This window comes from Nycticebus coucang, chromosome 22 (assembly GCF_027406575.1).
Source record: "Nycticebus coucang isolate mNycCou1 chromosome 22, mNycCou1.pri, whole genome shotgun sequence".
NCBI lineage: Eukaryota > Metazoa > Chordata > Mammalia > Primates > Lorisidae > Nycticebus > Nycticebus coucang.
Window position 1 is genome coordinate 22,494,231 of NC_069801.1, and position 13,666 is coordinate 22,507,896.

The window sequence follows — 13,666 nt, forward strand, 5'->3', positions numbered from 1 at the left end:
GATTGAATATTTATGCAACGCTGCAACCTTGACAATGATCCATTGCAGTTGAAGTGACAAACTGTTGAACAAAATTCAAATTGACTTTTTTGACAGTCTCACCTTGTCACCTTGGGTAGAGTGCCCTGGTGTCATACCTCACAGCACCCTCAAACTTAGGTTCAAGCTATCCTCTTGTCTCAACCTCCTTAGTAGCCAGAACTATAGGCACCCACCACAACACCCGGCTATTTTTTTTTTTTTTTTTGTAGAGACAGTCTCACTGTACCGCCCTTGGGTAGTGCCGTGGCGTCACATGGCTCACAGCAACCTCTAACTCTTGGGCTTATGCAATTCTCTTGCCTCAGCCTCCCGAGCAGCTGGGACTACAGGCGCCCGCCACAACGCACAGCTAACACCCAGCTATTTTTTAGATATGAGGTCTCACTCTGGCCCAGGCTGGTGTCAAACCGTGAGCTCAGGCAATCCATACCTCTTGGGCTCCCAGAGTGCTAGGATTACAGCTGTTAAAAATAAAAAAAAATTTGAGCTGCCACACCTGGCCTCAAATTGCCATTTTGGTCACAACTATTGCCCATGAAGTTATCCACACTCCTAGAGATTAAGCACAGCTGGATATACCCAGAGTTTGTAAACTATTAAGGTTCTGTTTGAATTGTCAGAGCACCTGGCGTACAGCCATTATACATTGGTGGGGATGGGAGGAGCATGGCCCAATGAGGGATATGTGGTGGGAAGCAAAGATGCCAAACCTAAAGCCAATACTTCGTGCTTGACCTCATAGGTTTAGTCTGCTCAAGGGCATCTGTGTGCCAAGACCCCAAACATCACCCATTACTTGGCCTTAATTACCTTAAGCACTTTCCATAAGAAATGGCAAAGGAGTAACTTGACCAAGACGCAATTCCAAACTGAACGGCATTGTCACTCCCTTTTCCAAGTAAATCGGGAAACCCTATTTTCCAACTTATATTGTCATGTTGTGTACAAAGACATTTGCTAGTCCCTACTGAGTTTTATAAAACCGATAATTGATCTAGTTTGTGCTAGAGGATTGACTGCTTCAAGCAGAGTAATCAGTCTGTATCACAGAAGCCTTCAAAGCTGTAAGGACCTATTTAAAATAGCCTCAAGTTGAGGAAAAGAAAAATAAGTAAAAATGCAGTTATAAGATTGGTCTCATTATTCCTAAGAAGTTAAGATTTTCCGAGTTTGGGTTTACAGAGTATTACAGGGAGAATAACCAACACTTTGAACGACAAGACCAACATACATCCGGAGTCTTTAATTGATCAACATCAGATACATACAGAACCACCAAAATCAAACATCTGTGCTTGGATTTCAGTTTCCACCTAAAATAATTTGTCTTGTTGCCCACCTCTTCCTGTGGAGGTTCTCTCCTGAAACCGAAGAGTAAGCAAAGTGTTAGTACTGCCCCAATTAATCCCTACCCAGGCACTTTCCTAGGAGCTGGTCTCAGTCCCATATCCGCATTTCTCATCCATAGATGTCCACTCAGATTAGGTTTCATCCTGGACCAGACATCCTAAAAGAAGTACCTGGAGCTACATGGAACTACTTGTTTCTACCCCTCAATCTATATCCCACACTCCCTTGCTGGGGGAGTAAGGAAAGCTTGTAGAGTGGGGGAATCTAATAGACCAAGCCATTCTTTGAGCATTTATTTTTGCCCTCTGGTCATGAGTAGCTTAATAAATACAGCAGACAAGGAAGGCCAGATGCAAATACACTAAAAACCTTTTTCTTTTTTGAGACAGAGTCACTTTCTCACCCACGGTAGAGTGCCATTGCATCACAGCTCACAGCAACCTCCAGCTCTTGGGCTTAGGCAATTCTCTTGCCTCAGCCTGCTGAGTAGCTGGGACTATAGGTGCCTGCCACAACGCCCGGCTTTTTTTTTGTTGTTGTTGCTGCAGTTTGGCCCGGGCTGGGTTTGAACCTGCCACCCTCATATATGGGGGCTGGTGCCCTACTCAGTGAGCCATAGGCACCACCCATGTACTAAGAACTTTTACATAGAACTAAGTAACTTTACATCTCTATTTGCTACATTATTATTATTACTATTATTATTATTTTTTTTTTTGTAGAGACAGAGCCTCACTTTATGGCCCACAGAGCCTCACTTTATGGCCCTCAGTAGAGTGCCGTGGCCTCACACAGCTCACAGCAACCTCCAACTCCTGGGCTTAAGCGATTCTCCTGCCTCAGCCTCGAGGAGCTGGGACTACAGGTGCTATTTTTTGGTTGCAGTTTGGCCGGGGCCGGGTTTGAACCCGCCACCCTCGGTATATGGGGCCGGTGCCTTAACAACTGAGCCACAGGCGCCGCCCTATTTGCTACATTATTTAAGACAGCGTTCATGTACATTGAACAGTACCTGAATCTACAGGGAGCTGTGACAAAGCTTCAGGTAGTTATGAACTTACCCGACTCAGCAGCTCCATAATGATAAGCGAAGGCAGCTTTTACTGGTAACCTAGACCCAACAAAAAGGATACCATGAATTACAAGAAAGCGGATGACTAGGTATGGTAGCTCCTAGCACTTTAGGAGGCTGAAGTGGGAGGATTGCTTGAGTTCAGGGAGTTCGAGACCACCCTGAGCAACAGTGACCATCTCTACTAAAAATAGAAAAAAAAGCCAGCTATTGTGGCAGGCACTTACAGCCTCAGGTACTTGGGAGGCTGAGGCAAGAAGATTGCTTGAGCCTAAAAATTTGAGGTTGCTGTGAGATTCGACACCGTAGCACTCTACCCAGGATCTTTTTTTTTTTTTTTTTGTAGAGACAGAGTCTCACTGTATGGCCCTCGGTAGAGTGCCGTGGCATCACACAGCTCACAGCAACCTCCAACTCCTGGGCTTAAGCGATTCTCCTACCTCAGCCTCCCAAGTAGCTGGGACTGACTACAGGCGCCCGCTACAACGCCCAGCTATTTTTTTGGTTGCAGTTCAGCCGGGGCTGGGTTTGAACCCGCCACCCTCGGTATATGGGGCCAGCGCCTTACCAACTGAGCCACAGGCGCCGCCCTCTACCCAGGATCTTAAAAAAAAAAAAAAAGGAACAGATAGATCCCTCCCTGAACACAATAAAATTCATCATCAATCACTGTATCACTTCCACACATTCCTTACCCCTTGTAGCCAAAGCCTGCATTTATCTCATATTATACAGGGGAGCAATGAAACAAGTTCAAAGAGATTGTGAACTTGTTTGAAACTAGCCCACACGATCTATACCACATGACAAAGATGTGAGGCCAGCTTCAGTATTACTTTTCCTCCTTTTACGACCACCAAGACCGGTGTTCAGATCTGATGGGAAAGGGAATCGGGAGGGTCAAGATGTCTTCAACATCAGCCTTACCTTTAAAACAGCCCCAAAACATGCTGTTCTCTTCAGTATCAGATACTGCTAGGAAACTTAGGGGCAACCTGCAGAACAAAAGTTTAGTGTGAAAAGAAAACCAAGAAAATGATCCAATATACCCATTAACAAAAATTGATGGAAAACACCTGATTCAGATGGAAGGCTGAGCCCAGGCCTTGAAACATTATAGGAAAGGCGAGTGGCAGCTGCAGGTATTGTACTGACCTAAGCTGTCAAAGTCTCTCCAGATTGTTCTTGCATGCAGTTGGAGATCCCATGGCAACAATCAGCCACAGTCCTTGGAAACATGCTGCACTGTCCCCCACTGCCCTCCTTAGCTCCCAAAGTTAAGTGTCTAGAGCAAACCTACACAGGTGTCCTGAGATTGTTCTGTTTCAATCAGGAGCCTTCACTCTCCAGAAAAATCCAACTCCAGCCATCTTGAAATCTTCATCTGGCACAGCTAAAATGAGAACACAATTATCCTGAATTTATCTCATCGTTTCCTTCATTTGGTCCTCAGAATCAGGTCTGACTGACCTCTGGTCCTGATACTGATCCATTAAGCTTTGCAGGTAAGTGACACAATGCATTGTTATGTATGATCTGTGGTCACACGCCACTGGATTTCCACAGTACACATCTCCAACCTACTCCCAACTGCCTCTCCATGTTGATTCTTGGTCTCAGCCAGCTACTTCTCAAGTCTCATTCTGATTAATAGTATATATAAAACCCCAATTTTCTGCTGTTTTATGGGAACGTGCCAAGCTCAATGAAGGTCTCTGGCTATCTCCAAGAAACGGCAAGTACAAAAACTGTGTTTTCCCAAAATGTTGCTGATCAGTTACAGCAAACAGAACCGCGACCGTCGAGGAAAACTGTCACTCTAGGCTCCTCTTTGACCACAGCAGCTATATGGAAGCAGCTGCAGCTTCGATAAGGGCCACGGGGCAATTCAGGTCACAGAGCAGCCACAAACCACTACTACCTAGCCACGTGATCACCTAAATCTTGTGCATTATTTCTACCTAAATACATTTTAACTGACACTCTAGTGGCCAAAAAAGCAAAGTCATCCTGTAGGCCCCAAAGTCCACTAATTCATCTTGTGCCAGTCTGTGCTTTTTCTTAATGTTCTTAGCATCATTTTATCCCTATTTTATTTTTTGAGACAGTCTCACCGTGTTGCCTTTGGTAGTGCTGTGACATCACAGCTCACAGCAACCTCCAACTTTCCTGTTTAAGCGATTCTCTTGCCTCAACCTCCAGTAGCTGGGACTACAGGCGCCCACCAGGCCGGCTATTTTTTATTGCAGATGTATTTGTTTTAGCTGGCCCGGGCCAGGTTCAAACCTGCCAGCCTCGATGTATAACTGTGCTACAGGCGACGAGCCATATTTTATTTATTTTTTGAGACAGAGTCTGTCACCCTCAATAGAGCGCCATGGCGTCACAGCTCACAGCAACCTCAAACTCTTGGCCTCAAGCGATTCTCTTGTCTCAGCCTCCCAAGTAGCTGTGGCTCAGGTTGGTCGCTAACCTGTGAGCTCTGGCAATCCACCCGCCTCGGCCTCTCTGAGTGTTAGGATTGCAGGCGTTAGTCACCCCGCCCTGCCTTTATCCTTATTTTAATGGGTAAGAGATCTGGACCGATAAAATTCCTTGTCGAAGGTCACCAATCATAGTAGAAAGCGACGAGATTGTGATGCAAGAAAGGGTCTGAAGGACTAAAATACGTCCTTAAATCCTAGGAAACTTGGACGTAATCGCCTGTCCAAAGGTACTCTGCCGCTATCCTTAATAAGCAGATTTAACCGAGATTATCCCGACACAGCACACAGCCTCCTTCAATTAATCCACTTCAGGCCCAGGGCTCATCCCACGGCCCCAGGTGCCGGTTCCTGCGCCCTTCGCCGCGTTACTCACCCATCAGGCCCGAGCGCGCCTCTGCGCAAGCCGAGGCCGGGGAGGGCGCGGACCCCGCGGGCTCCGGCCCTTCTCACAGCGCAGGCCGCCGTCGAGGCCTCCCGGACCTGGGTCCCACCAGGCGGGCAAACACGGCTCCTCCGGGCGGCGGACAACATCGTGCAGCCTCGGGAGAAAGGCCATGCAAATATAGGCGGCGGCCGCGCCGAAGAGTGAAGGCGCAAACAGCAGAAGGGCGGCCTTCACAACACAAAGACCGCCAGAGCCGCCGCGGCGGGGAAAAAGAACGAGTGTCCCCGAGGGGCGGCTTATATAGGCCGCTCTGACGGTGGCCCGCTTTACTCCCTGGGAGTTGTAGTTCCTGTGGCCTCCGGAGCCCGAGGCACGTACCCGCCATGCCCTGCGCGCGTACCCGCGCCAACCCGGCAAGTGCTTTTCTCCAGGCCAGAGGAGGCGCCTTCGCATCTCAGAACTTGGGGCGCGCACAGCTGAAAAGGTAAGCAGACCCTGGGCGCCCTCTGGAGTTCAATCTCTGGAATGACTTTCAGTGTCGAGAAATTAACCCTGAGAGCTGGAAAAGGGCTGAGCTCAGAGCGCGGTGCGATGTGGGCGAGCCGCGACTGAGCGAGTTCGCGGGAGGGCTCAGATAAATGCAAGCCTTGTCTCTCCACTAATCTATAAATTATTGAGCGCTTATTATTTAAATTATGCTCGATTATGGGCGGCATCTGGGCTCGGTGGGTAGGGCGCCGGCCTCATATATTCAGGGTGGCGGGTTCAAACCTGGCCCCGGCCAAACTGCAACAAAAAAATAGCCGGGCGTTGTGGCGGGGGCCTGTAGTCCCAGCTACTTGGGAGGCTGAGGCAAGAGAATCGCCTAAGCCCAAGAGCTGGAGGTTGCTGTGAGCTGTGATACTACAGCACTCTACTGAGGGTGACAAAGTGAGACTCTGTCTCTACAAAAAGAAAATAAATAATAAAATAAAATAAATTATGCTTGATTATGTCATCTAGTTTTCATTATAACTATATGTATAATAATTAGGCCTTTATCTTTCTTTCCATTTTGATACAGTATCTCACTATGTCACCCTTGGTAGAGTGCTGTTGTGTCACAGCTCACAGCAACCTCAAACTCCTGGGCTTAAGCGATTCTCTTGCCTCATCCACCCACCTGTACCTATAGAGTGTTATTTCTTTCTCCCTTTCCCTTTCCTCAGCGTCTCATTCTGTTGCCTTGGGTAGAGTGCTGTGGCATTATCATAGCTCACAGCAACCTCAATCTCTTGGGCTCAACAGATCCTCTTGCCTCAGCCTCCCAAGTAGCTGGAACTACAGACACCCATCCCAATACCAGGCTATGTTTTCTTTTCTTTCTTTCTTTTTTTTTTTTGTAGAGACAGAGTCTCACTTTCTCACCCTTGGTAGAGTGCCGTGGCATCACACAGCTCACAGCAACCTCCAACTCCTGGGCTTAGGCGATTCTCTTGCCTCAGCCTCCCTAGTAGCTGGGACTACAGGCGCCCGCCACAAAGCCTGGCTATTTCTTTGTTGTTGTTGTCGTCATTGTTGTCGTTGTTGTGGTTGTTGAAGTTCGGCCCGGGCGGGTTTGAACCTCACTGAGCCACAGGCGCTGCCCACGTTTTTTATTTTTAGGAAAGTCAGGGTCTCATTCTTACTCACACTGGTCTTGAACTCCTGAGCTTAAGGGTTCTGCCCACCTTGACCTCCCAGAGTGTTGGGATTACAAGCATGAGCCACCTTGCCATCTTGCCCAGCCCTAATTTCTTTTTTTGTTGTTGTTGTTTGTTTGTTTGTTGTTGTTGGTTTTTGTTTTTCATTTCATTTAATAAACTTCATATCATGGATTGCATACCTGTCATATGCAGTAGAATCAATTATAACATGTGATATTTTAAGGTACATTAGGCACTTATACGTCAAAAACTGTAACTCTACTAAGATAAGTAAATGAAAATACTGAGTTTACTGAAATTTCTTTAAAAAACTCTTCTTCTGGGGCGGCGCCTGTGGCTCAGTCGGTAGGGTGCCGGCCCCATATGCCAAGGGTGGCGTTCAAACCCGGCCCCCGGCCGAACTGCAACAACAACAACAAAAATAGCCGGGCGTTGTGGCCGGCACCTGTGGTCCCAGCTGCTTGGGAGGCTGAGGCAAGAGAATTGCTTAAAGCCCAGGAGTTGGAGGTTGCTGTGAGCTGTGTGAGGCCACGACACTCTACCCAGGGCCATGAAGTAAAACTCTGTCTCTACAAAAAAAAAAAAAAAAAAAACAACTCTTCTTCTGGGGCAGCACCTGTGGCTCAAAGAGTAGGGTGCCAGCCCCATATGCCGGTGGTGGCAGGTTCAAACCCAGCCCTGGCCAAAAACTGCAAAAAAAAAAGTATTTTTGGGCAGTGCCTATGGCTCAAAGGAGTAGGGTGCTGGGCCTATATACCAGAGGTGGCAGGTTCAAACCCAGCCCCAGCCAAAAACGCAAAAAAAAAAAAAAAAAACCCTTCTTCTGGCTGGGTGTAGTGGCTCACACCTGTAATCCTAGCACTCTGGGAAGCCAAGGCCAGAGGATCACTTGAGCTCAGCACTTTGAGACCAGCTAAGCAAGCGCAAGACCCTTCTCTACTAAACAGAAAAGTCTCTTCTTCCAGTCCTCATCAACTTTCCTCTGCAGACTGATTTCTCCCAGGAGCTAAGGAACCAAGGCCAGGTCCTGAGACAGCCGCTGGTATTTGCCCTGGATCTGGAACTCCACCCTTAGAGGAGGTACATCATTGACATGTATTCACCCAAAGACTGGACCTGAGGGGCCTGAGGATTCTGCTGGTTCATTGACACATTGGATCCTGAGCTAGGCCCAGCACCATGGACTGGCTGAGTGTTGCCTGCGCTCAGCGTTGGGATATTTGTCTGGCAATGCAGAATTTTCAGGGCAATCTCCGGATCCGCAATTCTCATCGCTACCTGTGCTTGCAGCAATGCATAAGCCAATTGAGGGTTCTGAAGCAACATGTTCCGTACTTCCTGGGGGCTATTCTGGACACAGAGCTTCATTTGTTTCATCAGCTCAAACATCCGCTCTGGTGGAAGACGGCAACTGCTTTGCTAATAGACTCAGGGGCATCCTCAGGACTGATGGTCTTTCCAAAAGGCAACTCAGTGATAGGGGCCCCAGTGCCGAGGCTCTTCAGCTCTTCTGTGTTCTTTTCACTGGCAGCATTGTCATCTCGAAGGGCTCTCCCACTGAATTCACCCCCATTCAGGTTCCACATGGCACTAAGGGCTGTCTCTTGGTCTTGGTATTCACAGAAGCCATAACTCTTTGGCTTTCCTGTCTCCCTATCATACACCAATCTGAAATTAACAACAGGTCCAACCTCAAAAAAGATGTCCTTCAACTGCTCTTCAGTAGCTTCATAAGGAATGTTCCCCCACGAACACAGAATGTAGGGAACAGTCCACTGCAGGGTCTTTAACCGTCATACCCGCCATAGCTCTCTCTCAGCGTCTTCCCGTGCACCAAAGCACACTTCCGTACAGAGCCCCTAATTTCATCATCTTGTTTGTAGCTATGGTTTCATGGATGTAGGTTTATGTCAGAATTCATTGCACTGTACATTTTAATCTGTGCAGTTTTTATTGTGTGTCAGTTATGCCTCAATAAAGCTGCAAAAAAACATAAGCAAGAAAAAATATACATCATGTTTACCCACTCAAAAATCTCCAAATTTCTGATAAACTTAGAATAAAAACTGAAGCCGGACAATGGTCTCCAGAGTCACATGTCAGCAGACTCCACCTTGCTGCCCTCTTGCCCACCACTTGCTCCTTTACTCAGTCTGTTTCCTTTTTTTTTTTTTTTGTAGAGACAGAGTCTCACTGTACCGCCTTCCAGTAGAGTGCCATGACGTCACACGGCTCACAGCAACCTCTAACTCTTGGGCTTACACAATTCTCCTGCCTCAGCCTCCCGAGTAGCTGGGACTACAGGTGCCCGCCACAACGCCCGGCTATTTTTTTTGTTGCAGTTTGGCCGGGGCTGGGTTTGAACCCGCCACCCTCGGCATATGGGGCCGGCGCCGTACTCACTGAGCCACAGGCGCCACCACTCAGTCTGTTTCCTATCCCCTCTTCCTGGTCTCCTCTTCCAGAATGACCCCTGCCTGCTCCCACCTCAGGGCCTTTGCTCTTTTTTTTTTTTTTTTTTGTAGAGACAGAGTCTCACTTTATGGCCCTCGGTAGAGTGTCGTGGCGTCACACGGCTCACAGCAACCTCTAACTCTTGGGCTTAAGCGATTCTCTTGCCTCAGCCTCCCGAGCAGCTGGGACTACAGGCGCCCGCCACAACGCCCAGCTATTTTTTTGTTGCAGTTTGGCCGGGGCTGGGTTTGAACCTGCCACCCTCGGCATATGGGGCCAGCGCCCTACTCACTGAGCCACAGGCGCCGCCCAGGGCCTTTGCTCTTATTGTTGTTCTTCCACTTCTCACTCTCTCACTTCCTCTGGATTTCTGTCCAAATGTCACTTCCTCAGACCATCCTATTTTGATATAGCACCCTGCCACCCTTCCAGTCATTGCCCTGTTTGATTTTCAGCCTCCCCTGACATCACAGTATGTATTTGGTTTCTATCTTCCCCATTAGAATGTGAGCTCCCACGTGGGCCTGGTGGTGCTCTGCTACAATTCCAACTACTTGGGAGGCTGAGATGGGACGATCACTTAAGGACTGGAATTCAAGGCGGCGCCTGTGGCTCAGTCGGTAAGGTGCTGGCCCCATATACCGAGGGTGGCAGGTTCAAACCCAGCCCGGCTGAACTGCAACCAAAAAATAGCCGGGTGTTGTGGCGGGCACCTGTAGTCCCAGCTACTTGGGAGGCTGAGGCAAGAGAATCGCCTAAGCCCAGGAGTTGGAGGTTGCTGTGAGCTGTGTGATGCCATAGCACTCTACCGAGGGCCATCAAGTGAGACTCTGTCTCTACAAAAAAAAAAAAAAAGGACAGGAATTCAAGACCAGGCTGGGCAACACAGCAAGCCCTCCAACTCTTGGGCTCAAGAGATTCTCTTGCCTCAGCCTCCCGAGTAGCTGAGATTACAGGTGCTCGCTACAACACTTGGCTATTTTTAGAGACCAGCTCAGGCTGGTCTCAAACCTATGAGCTCAGGCAATCCACCTGCCTCTGCCTCCCAAGTGCTGGGACTATAGACATGAACCACCATGCCCAGCCGGTCAAAAAATATTTAAAGAATAGGGCGTTGCCTGTGGCTCAGTCGGTAAGGTGCAGGCCCCATATACCGAGGGTGGCGGGTTCAAACCCGGCCCCGGCTGAACTGCAACCAAAAAATAGCCGGGTGTTGTGGCGGGTGCCTGTAGTCCCAGCTACTCGGGAGGCTGAGGCAAGAGAATCGCTTAAGCCCAGGAGTTGGAGGTTGCTGTGAGCTGTGTGATGCCATGGCACTCTACCAAGGGCCATAAAGTGAGACTCTGTCTCTACAAAAAAAAAAAAAAAAAAATATATATATATATATATATATTTAAAGAATAAAAAAAATCAGCCAGGCATAGGGGCACTCATCAGTAGGCCCAGCTACTCAGAAGCCTGAGGCAGGAGGATCATTGAGCCCAGAAGTTCAAGGCTACATTGAGCTATGATCAGGCCACTGCACTCCAGCCTGGGTGACAAAGCAAGACCTCATCCCTAAAAAAAAAAAAAAAAAAAGGAAGAAAAAATAGAATGTGAGCTCCCTAAGAACAGGAATTTTGTCTTTTTTCTCCTCATTGCTCTCTAAGTGCCTCATACATAGAAGATGGCCAGCACTTACTGAAATAATTACCAAGTGAATGAATGAATGAATAAAACCTGGCTAAGGTCACATACTACAAAGGGGCAGTTGAAAGTACAACCTAGATCTGTTCTAATGCCAAAGAACATAACCTCAACTGCTATGTTACACAGTTCCCCCAGAATGACCCTACAAAGTGGGTACCATGATTTGCCTCAGTTAGCAGAAGAGGAATTAAGTCAGAGAAGGGAAATAACTTACCCCTGGGGTCCCACAGAAAATCCATGGCAGAGGTTAACTGACATCTGGATTTGAGTGAAACTTCAGGAGCAGTCAGAGGCAGACACATGACTCCAGCCCACAGCAGGAGCGTCTGGAAGAAAGAGGAAGTTCAAGAAGCCAGATGCTGACAGTGCACTGCCCATCTGAGCTGACCAGAAAGGCTTCAGGGACAGCTGGGTTCAAACTCTACTCCCGGCTGTTTCATGCTTCTCTGCCTTTGTTCAGTGGCCCTGCCTGGAATACCCTTCACCCTTGACCTCCTCAGCTCCCACCTACCATGCAAGATCCAGTTTCAGCATCACCTTCTCTGAGAGGTCTTTTCTGACCCATTGGTTTCCTGAACCCAGCTCTATTGTGGTATTTGAATGAATGGATGGATGGCTGCATAGCACTTAGCCACTTCATTCATTCATCCAGCCATAAATATTTGCCAAGTTCCTACCTTGTGCCAAGCACTGAGGATGCTAGCATCAGTGCCTGCCCTCCAGGAGCTTGCAGCCTAGGAGACAGCAGACATCATAGGTGGACAAAAGTGCATGTGACCTCATCTGGCCAGTCAATGAAGGGCTCCTCAAGGACAGGGATCCTCACTGAGGTCCAAAGTAGGATTAGTTCATCCTTCGAAAGGCAGAGGAGGAGTGTTCCTGGCAGAGGGCTGAGGAGAGGAAAGGTGTTCAGCATGGCTGGAGCTAGAGCCCCAGTGGAAGATAAGAGAAGGAGCTGAGGGCATCCACAGGGGCCACATACAAAAGATATTTTTCAAGCTGAACAGAGTGAGGTGGGAGAACATTCTGATGAAGGAAACTTTAGGGCAGGATCTCTTGGTTTGGGCAGCATGGGCAGGGGAAGACCTTCCCCTTTTCTGAGGCTCTTTCTGGTTCCCAGATTCTCAAGTTCCTCTCTCTCTTCTACTCATGGAGACTTGGACCCTTTCAGGCTTTACTGTGCAAGTGCCCAATAGTCAGATGTGAGAAAATGGCTTTCCATTGATTTGTTTAGAATAAGCCAGAATAAACCTGGGTCTTCCCAGATGCAGCCGAGAAGAAAAATAACACACAAGGCTTTAGCCTTGTGTAGACTTGGCAGCTAGCTTTAGTCTTCCCTGCTGAGTGACCTTGGGCTAGTAATTTAACTTCTCTGAGCCTCAGTTTTCTCTGTAAAAATGGGCAGAATATTTATTCACAAGGTTGTTATAGAAAGAGGTGATGATATGCTGTATTTCAACAGTTTGGACATCCCCGCCATTGCCAATTTGCCAGAAAAAATTAAACTGGTAAAATCCATCCATACTGGCACAGTGGGTTGATAAAGGAGCAAACCAATAGACCAAGGCTATTTGGAACCAGCCAGAACTCCAGCCTCAACGCCCTGGATTTTCAGAAGGCCAGCCTGAAAGAGTGGACTGGCTCATGCAATATCCTAGTCCCTAACCCAGCAAGAGCCAACCACAATCTTCTGGTTCTCATGGGACCTGCCTTGGGGTCTCCTCCCTTTTTGGGGGGGGTAGGGGATCTCACTCTGTCACCATAGGTAGAATGCAGTGGCAGACAGTGAGTTAAGGCTCACTCTAAGCTCAGACTCCTGGGCTCAGACAATCCTCCTGCCTCAATCTCCCAAGGCTGGAACTAAAGGTGTGCTCCACAATGCCTGCATCATTTTTCCATTTTTAGTAGAGACGGGGTCTCACTCTTGCTCAGGCTGGTCTAGAACTCCTGAGCTCAAGCAATCCTCCCACCTCAGCTTCCCAGAGTGCTAGAATTATAGGGGTGACCCATCATGCTCAGCCCTGGGGTCTCCTTTTGTGGCATCAGAGGAATAATGAAGAGTGAGACAAACTTGTGACCTGGGGCAAGCCATGGCTCTGAGCCTCAGTCTCCTCAGCTCTAAAATGGGCACACTATGGCCCTATGATTTGTGCTGCCCACGAATCATGGAGAACTGATCATCTAGCCTCATACATGTTAGTTGTCTAGTCCACAGGTCAACTGCCCTCCTCTAGAACTGCAGTTGTCTGTGTCTGCCCTGCCTCCTCAACCTGACTGTGTGTCCAAGTCCCTTCTGGGGCCCTGCTGTCCAGCACAGACAGTCATGAAGGAAGTAGTGGGGGCTGTTGAACACTGAACCACAGGCTCCAGGCCAGGGCCAATGGGGCTCTAGAAAAAGGGCAGCTGAATGGAGAGGGAGAACCTACAAACCACCCCGGTTCCAGAGTGGTGGTCCCAGATCCAGCATCAGGGACCCCTGGGGGGAGCAATGAGGGTGAGGCGG

General features: G+C 48.5%; 1 long non-coding RNA gene and 4 other non-coding genes across 5 annotated transcripts; all 5 read right to left on the reverse strand.

The window, feature by feature from the left end:
- Positions 1-355: 355 nt before the first annotated feature.
- LOC128575012 (uncharacterized) lies at positions 356-5,612 on the reverse strand. The gene is made up of 5 exons (XR_008376893.1): positions 5,324-5,612; positions 3,765-3,857; positions 3,392-3,459; positions 2,454-2,503; positions 356-1,403 (listed from the first exon to the last, which is right to left on the reverse strand). It is a non-coding gene; the product is annotated as an uncharacterized LOC128575012 (long non-coding RNA).
- On the reverse strand, positions 1,472-1,545 carry LOC128575723 (small nucleolar RNA SNORD99). The gene has a single exon (XR_008377133.1). It is a non-coding gene; the product is annotated as a small nucleolar RNA SNORD99 (small nucleolar RNA).
- Positions 3,233-3,365, reverse strand: LOC128575709 (small nucleolar RNA SNORA61). Its single transcript, XR_008377120.1, has one exon. It is a non-coding gene; the product is annotated as a small nucleolar RNA SNORA61 (small nucleolar RNA).
- On the reverse strand, positions 3,577-3,707 carry LOC128575705 (small nucleolar RNA SNORA44). Its single transcript, XR_008377116.1, has one exon. It is a non-coding gene; the product is annotated as a small nucleolar RNA SNORA44 (small nucleolar RNA).
- Positions 4,211-4,345, reverse strand: LOC128575694 (small nucleolar RNA SNORA16B/SNORA16A family). Its single transcript, XR_008377107.1, has one exon. It is a non-coding gene; the product is annotated as a small nucleolar RNA SNORA16B/SNORA16A family (small nucleolar RNA).
- Positions 5,613-13,666: the final 8,054 nt, after the last annotated feature.